The sequence below is a fragment of the Triticum aestivum genome, chromosome 3A (assembly GCF_018294505.1).
Source record: "Triticum aestivum cultivar Chinese Spring chromosome 3A, IWGSC CS RefSeq v2.1, whole genome shotgun sequence".
NCBI lineage: Eukaryota > Viridiplantae > Streptophyta > Magnoliopsida > Poales > Poaceae > Triticum > Triticum aestivum.
This window is the reverse complement of record NC_057800.1, coordinates 65,593,792-65,604,091: the sequence shown is the minus strand read 5'-3', so window position 1 is coordinate 65,604,091 and position 10,300 is coordinate 65,593,792.

The window sequence follows — 10,300 nt, the reverse complement described above, 5'->3', positions numbered from 1 at the left end:
GGGAAATCGTCGCCACCGTCATCACCAACGCTCCTCTCATCAGGAGAGGGCAATCTCCATCAACATCTTCACCACCACCATCTCATCTCAAAACCCTAGTTCATCTCTTGTATCCAATTCTTGTCTCCAAGTCCAGGATTGGTACTAGTAGGTTGCTAGTAGTGTTGATTACTCCTTGTAGTTGATGCTAGTTGGTTTATTTGGTGGAAGATCATATGTTCAGATCCTTTATGCATATTAATACCCCTCTGATTATGAACATGAATATGCTTTGTGAGTAGTTACGTTTGTTCCTGAGGACATGGGAGAAGTCTTGCTATTAGTAGTCATGTGAATTTGGTATTCGTTCGATATTTTGATGAGATGTATGTTGTCTAGCCTCTAGTGGTGTTATGTGAACGTCGACTACATAACACTTCACCATTATTTGGGCCTAGAGGAAGGCATTGGGAAGTAATAAGTAGATGATGGGTTGCTAGAGTGACAGAAGCTTAAACCCTAGTTTATGCGTTGCTTCGCAAGGGGCTGATTTGGAGCCATATGTTTCATGCTATGGTTAGGTTTACCTTAATACTTTTGTTGTAGTTGCGGATGCTTGCAATAGAGGTTAATCATAAGTGGGATGCTTGTTCAAGTAAGAACAACACCCAAGCACCGGTCCACCCACATATCAAATTATCAAAGTACCGAATGCGAATCATATGAACGTGATGAAAACTAGCTTAACGATATTCCCATGTGTCCTCGGGAGCGCTTTTCTCTATATAAGAGTTTGTCTAGGATTGTCCTTTGCTACAAAAAGGATTGGGCCACCTTGCTGCACTTTATTTACTTTTGTTACTTGTTGCTCGTTGCAAATTATCCTATCACAAAACTATCTGTTACCACTTATTTCAGTACTTGCAGAGAATACCTTGCTGAAAACCGCTTATCATTTCCTTCTGCTCCTCGTTGGGTTCGACACTCTTACTTATAGAAAGGACTACAATAGATCCCCTATACTTGTGGGTCATCAGTCGTCGATAAACTCGCGAGGGAGTACTGTCTGAAGACAAAACCGGCTCTGTGCATGTGGCCCAATTATGTATGGAAGTGGTGTGTGTGGTGTTTGAATATGCAATGCGTAAATATGATGTGGCACCATGCTTTGGAACCGTAAAATCCCCACACCGATCAAGGGTTCATGATGCGTAGCATGCATGCGCTCAAACTTAATTAGGCCTAGAATGATCGACCTACTATACGGTAACACGAACCAAAGAATAAGAATCCACCCTAGTAACCATTCTCGTTGTCGGTCGAAATGATGGACGTCCACACAGGCCCACAAATATATATAGGATTGCCGCCCATAACCCATCGAGTGAGAGTGTGCAAAGACAACCATTGCATGCATGTGTCCCAAACATATTTATGGAGCTAGGTGTGTGCTGCATGCATATATGTTGAATACCTAATGCACAACATTGATGTGGTGCGTGCGTTCAAAATCGCACAGCTCCCCACACAGAGCAAGAGGTTCATGACGTGTCGTGTGCTTGCCCCCCCCCTTCGATCCAGAGGGATGGATTCATGTGTACACATGCGCAATTATATATGTAATCTCACATCATGACCTATATTGTGAGACAAACAAAAAATTAATCCCCTCCTATAAGTCAAAATAATTAACCTCTCTCGTTGTCGGTGAAAGTGATGGACCAAGTGGGCCGTCAGATGGAAGCATCGCCGATAACCACGTGAGTTAGTGCCATAGGACAACCACCATCGCTTGCATGTGTGCCAAAACATATATATGGATAGGGTGTGGTTGTGATGTCATGAATACCTAATGCACAACCTTTGATGTGGCATTTGCCTCGGGAACCGCAAAGTCCCCACACAGAGTGAGGTTCATGTGTGACACCTAGTATATGTTGGTCCCATCTTCCCTTCGACATGTACTATATATACTCCTACCCTAACACAACCCTAAAAGAATTAATACTCCTTGTTCGTCAAATGTGCCTCTCTCTCGTTGGGTCAAAGTGATGGAGGACGACCTCACGGCCCCACAGATGGAAGCGCCGCACACGAGTGAGTTCCTATAGGGCAACCACCGCCTGCATGGTATTGCATGATGTTTGAATACCAATGCACAACTTTGATGTGGCACCTGCCTTGGGAACCGGAAAGTCCCCACATGGAGCGAGGTTATAACACACACACACACATATATAACACACACACACATAACACACACAGATATATATAGACACACACACACACACAGAGTATACATGTTGCCCCCTCTTTGACATGTACAACATACTCCTACCGTGCATATATGTAACACACACACAAAAAAGAACCATCCTTGTTGGTCAAATTAACCTCTCTCTTACTGTACATTCAATTGATCGACAAAGACCTCGCGGGCTCATAGAGAGTCACACGCGAGCGAGTGTCATAGGACAACCACCGCATGCATGTTGTCGTGTGTTGTGTGATGTTTAAATACCCAATGCACAACTTTGACATGGCACATGCTTCGCAAACTGGGAATGCACTACACAGCAGTTCACGATGCGTAGTAGCTAGCCCCCTCACTTCGAGCCGGCGGGAGGGACTCATGTGTATGCACGTGCCCGAAATTTGATATGGAATCTCACCATGATCCACACTGTAACACACATGCCAAGATGAATCCACCTTCGGTCCGATGCCTCTCGTTGTCGGTGGAAACTGAAAACCTTTGCAAGCTAACGAATGGGCACGTCGCTGCTAACCGCGTGAAGGAGTGTCCGAGAGGACCACCAATGCATGCATGTGGCCCGAACATGTATGTATGAAAGGGTTGTGCAATGCTTTAAATAACCAATTCACGACTTTGATGTGGCATATATACATGACTCACAAAATGATCAATAATCCCACGTCACAGAGGCTCGCGACTAGTAGTGTACTCATGTACGTAGTGTCGTGTTAAAGTCTAAAAAAACAGAGATCATTCGACCTGTTTTATACATTGATTGATTTCCTAGGGATTTAATGTGCAAAAATCAAATTTGAGCTACATGTGCACCAAAATGGATTGCAAAATCATATGTGTGTCCCTCGGTGCATGTTTCCCCGTGAAAGAAATTTCAAAACATTGAGAATATTGATTTTTTAAATTCACTAAATCCAAAACTTAGTTGAAATCATGAAACATATCGTGGTGTCATATATGGACACCAGTAGACTGTGATATTATACTTTTTTTGTCAAATTTGAGACAAGTTTTGATATAATCTACTTACAAATGGGAGATTGTTAATAATTGGCAACCAATATCTCATACAGAATATTTATTCGGACCATGTGCATTAGATCGTGCCATGCTTCAGTTAAGCAGTAAAGCGGCAGAATGAATCACCAAAAAACAAAAATAAATATACGTACCACATGCCCAGTGTGGCGTGCGAGCAAGCGTGAGTTGACGAGACGCGTGCGAGCAGTCCGCCGCGCAGGCAAACCAGGAGGCGTGCGTGCAGGTGTGTGAATTGACGGGAGGCATTTTTGCTGCGCAGTGTCACCAGGAGGCGTGCGAGTAGCTATGTGAAATGAAGGTATAGGAATGCTAGAAGTCCGCCGCACAGGCTCACCAGGAAGCGAGACAGCCTTTGACTGTTGCTCGCCTCGCTCCCATTGGTCCATATTAATGGCACGCCCGAGCGGCCGCACCCCCATCCTCACCACACACACAATCCTCTCTCTTCGCCCGCATCCTTGACGCTGCTCTTAGTCCTCAAAGCCGTTAGTGTATGAGGATGCCGCTGAAGCGCCCCATCAAAGGGAGTGGCGACGCCGGGGCTGCTGAAGCACCGGAGCACGGCGTGAATATGGAGACAAAGGTTTCCGTCGTCGATGACGAGGTGGAGAACGAGGCTGCCAACAAGCGGATGCGGGTCGAGAAAGAACCGCAAGCGACTCCAACAGGCCTAGACTTCATCAGCAGCCTCCTCGATGATATGTTGCCAGTCATCATATCCCTCTTCCCAATCAAATATGGGGCAAGGACAACTGTCCTTTCCCGACAGTAGCGAACCCTATGGCTCTCCACCCCTCTCGACCTCCTCGATGCCCACGAGCTCTTCCATGGCTATTGCAAAAGCTTGGATGTGTTCTCCCAGATCTTCAACAGTCACCATGGTCCAATCAGAGGCCTTATCACGGACAGGTTTCATTCCAACGGCAGGGACCGAGCCAAGCTTGACGAGTGGTTCCGATCCCCCGCCCTAGATTAGCCCGAGGAGCTTGGTTTTAATGATGGGCATATGCGCTCAATGTCAACGTCCGCCCTCTGCTTCGCTCCCACGCTGCGCCTCGCAAGTTCATGAACTACCATTCCCCCACTTAATGATGTGCCCGCTCTTTTTCTACCACGACTGAAGCACCTCGAGCTCGTCACCATCTGCATCCCAAAGGATGACATGGAGCGCTTGCTCCGCGGCTGTACTGCACTCGAGTTCCTTCGTCTTCAGGCGATGAATTGGTCGAGTAGCTTCCACATCACCTCCATGACTCTCCAGACTATTTATGTGTGTTGTTGGTGCTGCAACAAGAGATCACAGAAGGTGGACCACAATATGGTCATTGAGGACACGCCTTCACTTGATAGATTACTTGTAGTTGATCAACAAGGTCCAACAAGAATCAATGCCATTTCTGCGCCAAAATTGACAGTGGTGGGCTACTCGTCTGTCAAATACTCCGAACTTGTTATTGGATCCAGACACGTTCAGGTACAATAGTCACCTTCTACCTCTCCTTCTTGATATCAACATTATTTCTAATTTTGAAGTTGTATGTTCGTCTCATCCAGAAAAGCTTGACCCAGACTCTGCACACAGTGAAGGTCTTGGCACTAGAATCTATCGGCCCCAACTTGCACGAAGTTGTCAATTTCCCAAGATGCTTTCTGTGCCTAAAGAAGCTATATATCGAGATGATGTTCCTTTCCTGTTAAATGTGAACCATAAGGGAGTTCAATTTTTAGCACCTTTTACCAAGTTTACAATGGCAATGTACTACGGTTTCTGAAGGAATTTTGGAGGATTGCAGGACATACATCCCCCACCACATATTGGTTGCTTGATTCATATGGTTACAGTCCATAAGCATTTCTCCTTTGGATTCATTTGTACAAGTTTTATTAGGAAATTTTTCACCCACTCCAACCTCTTGTGAAGAAGGCTACATTTTTCTAGATTGTAATCAAATGCCCATGTTAATCATGTCAGATCGAAGATGGCACGTTGGTGCATTTTACAAATCCTGCAAACCAAATAGGCCTGTAGTAGTGTTCAAAATTGCATGTAGGCTCTAACACGTTCTCTTATTTTGCAGATAATAATAGGCCCGATGGTGGATAATGTGATACAATATAACGACAATCACATCGAATGCCTAGATCTGCATCTCTCAAAAATTACTTTGAACTCTTACCGAGGGACCTTACCAGAGATTATATTCACCGGGTTCTTTGTTGTCAAAGCAAGGGTGCTGAAGGTAATGAGGTTGAACATGCATTTATATAGAAAATATGAATGGCTTGTTGATTAGAGCCGGCAACTACTGCAGAATGGAAGAGGCTCAAAAAAGCTAAACTTCGTATTGGAACTGCATATGAGAGAGTAATTGGAAGTCATTGTGTCAACCCCATACATGACTTGTCAGCGGCTGATCCCTTTGCAGAAATGACGAGGTTTCGAAACCAGCCTTACTATTTGTATTTTTAGTTTGAACCTCTCTTATATCCATATTCAGCTGATCAGCACGGACGTTTGCAGCTGAATGAGCTGAATTTCATTTCTAATATCAGTTTGAACCTTGTAATCTTTGAATTTGAGGCATGTAACTCTGGAATTTGAACCTTGTAATATTTTGGGCTTTTGTGGTACAATCGTTGAAATGGCATCGTATGAGACTCATATATTGGTAGTACTATTTTGACCTTAATATGCAATAGACTTAGATTTTATTAACCATTCGTGACCAGGGATCCAGCCGGAAGCAGAGCAATGGCAAGCATCATCGCAAACAAGATGTAGATGATTAAATGCTCGTTTCTCCTAGTTTAGTATGCATGCAATTTCTTACTTTGGTGTGTGGGAATGTTATGTGTGTAGTCACTTATGTAATTGTATGCTTAATTAGGTTATGCAATGTTCTTCTTATAAGTATATATGTTGATGTTCTGTAGATAGAGCATATCACATCACACATAGACCACACTAGGGAACCCGTCGGTGATGAATTCATCAATCGCAGACGGTTGTATACCAGCAAGCGTTTGCCCACAACACACATGACTTATTCCATCGTGCTTGATGTCTCCGCCATTGCTCGCACAGTTTGTCTTATTTGCCACGTATCACTATGTCGACCTCTACTCACGTCCCTCGGCACGCTCTGCCCGCTGATAGGCGCTGTAGTGCGCTCTTCTCGCGTACCTCCACGTGCTCGCTTCTGGACAGCTTTTGCTTGCGTGTTCAACTGTTGTATGCATATATATGGTTGCTCACTGTTGAGGCACCGTGGAGCACTCTGCTCGCGTCCCTGCGCGAGCGCTCTGCCAGTGGTTGGGGCCCTCACACGATTATGTTGGGGGGCCATATGCATGCGGTTGCGCCGCGCGTGTGGACACAATGCCGTTACGTGCGACACGATGGAGTTACGCGCTGCAAATTAGAATTGCCATCCGGGCATGCAGGTATTCCAGGCCATCCGGCTTCCCCTTTAATTCATGCGGCCATTATAACCTTAGTCTCTTCAACCTTTCGATCTCGCCCCACAACACAACAAGCACACCCACGATGACACATACAGAGAGATATCTATTGGTGCTCCAATGGAGTTCGGCGAGCATAAAGTGGAGACCCGCACGAGGGAGACGGATCTCTCGGTGGTGTACACCATTGACTCGGCCGTGGTGGAGGACTACATCAACACCGTGGAGCAGTTGCTTGCTCGAGACAAGTCCATGGTGGTCGGCATCGACCTCCAGTACACCAGCAGTCGTCCCGGCAAAGATCAGAAGGTTGTCATCGCCCAATTGTGTGTGTGCCATCATGTCCTCATTTACCACAATTGTATGGCCACAGAGCCTTGCGACCATTTTGCTAGGTTTGTCAACAACACCGACTACAAGTTTGCTACGGTGGAAACCTCTGACTATGTAAAAGCGCTCAAGTTACGGGCTTGGCCTGCAAGAACCTTGTCGAAATCTACAACCACTATAGGGTCCGGGGCAGCACGAAGAAGGACTCCCAGGTTGAACTCGCCTCGGCCATCATCGACCCCTACTACGAAAAGATGAAGCAGGATGCCAACAGAACACATTTTGTATCCTAGCACGGGGCCCGGATATGGCAACTGGATGAACCTCACCTCGAGTTCATGGCCAAGAGTGTGTACACATGCTACGAGATGCACAGACGGATCATTGACACGAGAAAGTGCCTCATTAACAAAATCGACGAGGCCGGATTGAGCCACAAGAAGAGCAGTAGCGGCAAGCATCACAAGAAGTAGATGATGATCTGATGATCGTTTATCCTTGGTAATTACGAATGTAATATATAGTTTACTATGATGTGTGGAGATGTCATGTGTGTAGTAGCCACCTATATAATTATGCATTAATAGTTTACTTTGGTGTGTGCAAATGCCATGTGCATAGTAGCCACCTATGTAATTGGATGTTTAATTTGGTTATGCAACCATGTCCTTATAAGTGTATATATATACATACACACACACACACGCACACACACACACATAAACACTATTCTGATTATGGGATGAGAATTATATTCTGATGACAACCTGACCTGCCCAGCTGTAGTAGTTGAACTTCCGCAAACATTGCTCAAATGGGGCGTGCGATATACTGTTGGAAAGCTATGAACACGAGTATCATAACCCAAGTTAATTTTTTGGCAAAATGTAATCGGTTTAAGAGCAGTTTTGAAAACCATTTTTATTCACGCAAAAAACATGAATAGTATTTTTTATCGTATTTCTAAACCGATTATCGGAATGAGGCAAATAATATGGCGTTGGAAAGCTGCTGCAAATCCACTTGTTCCACAAGTAGAAAATTTTCTCTAATTCCATGTGGTTAAAGAGTAATTTGAAAAATCGTAGAATTTCGCAAACCGAACAGCCAGGTTCGTATTTTCGATGTTGTTTCTGAACATCTAATCCAATTGAGGCAAATGATATGGCATTGGAAATCTTATGAAAATGCACTTCTTTTTCATGTATAAAGGTTTTTCTAATTTTGAATGGTTTAAGAGTAATTTAAAAAACGGTCCAAGTTCCACGGTGTTCGTATTTTTGAGTTAATTTTTTAACTGTACATCCGAATGCAACAAATAATATGGCATTGGAAAGCTTGAAGAAATGCGAAACGTTTTGGTATATATTGTTTCTCACAATTGCTTATGGTTATAAGTCAATTTTGAAAACGGTTAAAAATGTTTTTTGGCTATAATTGTTGCAAAATTTGTTAAAATGTGGCAAATAATATACCATTATATAGCTATCAAAAATGCAGAACTTTTTTGTATGTAAGGTTTTCTCTAATTCCCAGTCGTTTTCAGGTAATTTAGAAAATGGCGAGATCACGATTTCTGCCTTCACCACGAAAGGAAATGCACTGCGTCAAGTATTTGAACTTCTGTGGCAGTTCTGTTTGAACTTCACTCTATTTTTGGTGTGCTGTTTTTTGCCCGTAACTCTCAAACCACTTAACGGAATTGAGCAAAACATATACCGATGGAAAGCTGTTGAAACCACGCAACTTTTCCGTGTTGATCAGTTTTTCATACTCTCGACAGTTCAAAAACAATTTTTTGAACACATAAAAGCATGTTTTAAACGGTATACATGAAAATTTTAAACCATTCATCAAAATGTACCACATAATATATCATCAGAAATCTTATTAATAGTAGTAATTTTTCATGTAGACAGGTGTTACAAATTCGTTGTTGTTTGAGAGCAGTTTTTGAAATGGCAAAACAACGTTGTTTTTTGCCTTTTTTTCAACATGTAAATGAACGACGGACGTCTCGCACATAAATATTGAACTATGCTAGGAGGAGCACGCGAACTTCTTGCAACAAACCTTTTAAGCTTTTAGTTTTTTATTATCTAAAACACATTTCGTGTAGTAGTTGAACTTTCCACTGTTTTCACCTTGAACTTCTGTAATGTATTTTTGTTCAATCTCTCTCACAAGAATTTGTGCACTTTCTCAGGCCGAGCACTCAAACTTCTAGCAACAAAAGTTTGGGCCTTTGCTTTTTCATTTTTTTTCATACAAATGCACACCGCATAGTAGGTGAACTTCTGGCAGTTATCAAACTGAACTTCTCTCGGTTACGTGAAAATATTTGAGTATACATTGAACGGCTCTACCTTTTTTATTTGAACTTCATTGTATTTTTAGAAATGTGAAAATTGGAGGTTTTTTAGAAACATCGAACTGCTTCGTTATTTGAAATTGAACTTATTGGTTTTATTCTTACAAAAAATATGTTTTTAAATAAGCATAACATTTTTTCCCTGGCAATTTTTCTCGGCGGGCTGTACTCCCTCCAACCAAATGCATGAACCACTTGGCGGGAGGATACTTGAATATCTATATTTCATGTGAACTCCTAAGGTTTTTATTTCCTGAACAATAACAAATGAACTTCCTAAAATCGAGAATATTTACTTGAATACATTTTTTAATACACTCATTATTGTGTGTGTATGTTTATCATTTTTTTGTAAATTCTGATAGTATTTTCCCCCTTATCTTAGGCAACGTTTTGCCTTTTTCATTCTGAAGTCCCGTTGTTTTTTACCAAGTCAGTTTTTGTTTTTTCTTCCTTGTTTTAAATACTTTAACTGCATCATTTTTCATAGTGAAGTACCGCTGTTTTTTACCAAGTCAGATTTTGTTTTTTCTTCTTTGTTTTAAATACTTGAACTAATGTAACGAGACAAAACCTTCCAGCTGGCAAGACACACGAAACAAAAGCTGAAAGCTTCAGAGCATTGTACAAATGTAACGAGACAACCTTCCAGCTGGCAAGACACATGAAACAAAAGCTGAAAGCTTCAGAGCATTGTACAATTTCATGTCGCTGGAAAATTATGTGTATACCTCAATTATGTAAACAAATGTTGGAAGCTTGATAGCATTGCCAGAAGTCATTTAGCATCTGGGTCCATGTGCCATGCACCAAACACAAACCGCATGGGAGACTCAGCCCGGTCG